Below are 789 nucleotides of genomic sequence, written 5' to 3'. Positions count from 1 at the left end.
CTTCTGAAGCTATATTGGGGTTTTGGTGGCAGAGGATTGCATTGTAGACAAAAGCTGGACCATTCAGAAACTCTAAAGATGAGAGAAACCACTATAACCTTCTATTGCACAAGCTGTAGACTCTTCCCCAAAAGCTGGATTAAAGCATCTCGCAAAAAGACTTGCCTTAAAGAAATTAAAGACTTGCCTTAAAATCTTGCCTTAAAATCTTGCCTTAAAGAATCTAAGCAACGATCACCGTCTCCCCTGGTAGAGTTCCAAAGTTCAATTATTATTACTGATAGGAAACTGAGTCTTATTTCAAGGTCAAATTTAAATAATCTAAGCTTCCAGCTCTTGTTTTGCTGTCGTCCGAAGACCAAAAACTCCCTCGATGTCTTTCTTCCATGTGTAAGATCCTATACATAACAGTGAAGCCATTTCTCAAACTTCTCTTCAACAAACTTAATTGCTTAAGCTCTTTACACATCATGACATGATACTTGTTGCCTAACTCCTCAACCATTTGGGCAATCTCCATGATTTCCATGTTCCAGAAGCATGGAAGGATGCGGTACTCCATACAGAGGGCAACTTTTAAATTCTATAACATAATGTGGGCCTGGATGACATGCATCCTTTTTCTTTCTCACAATACAACAAACATATCTACTGATGATTTCTGACTTTTCTATGCCTCTACTTATAATTTATCCATTTGCATTTAGCATTGTACCTCTACTTGACATAGAGTTCGTTTTCATAGTTTCATAGTTTCATAGTTTCTAGGGTTTGAAGGGACCTGAGCAG

Source organism: Gavialis gangeticus, unplaced genomic scaffold (assembly GCF_001723915.1).
Source record: "Gavialis gangeticus isolate Ggan-Ray unplaced genomic scaffold, GavGan_comp1, whole genome shotgun sequence".
NCBI lineage: Eukaryota > Metazoa > Chordata > Crocodylia > Gavialidae > Gavialis > Gavialis gangeticus.
The sequence above is the reverse complement of the archived record's forward strand: the minus strand, read 5'-3'. Positions refer to the sequence as shown.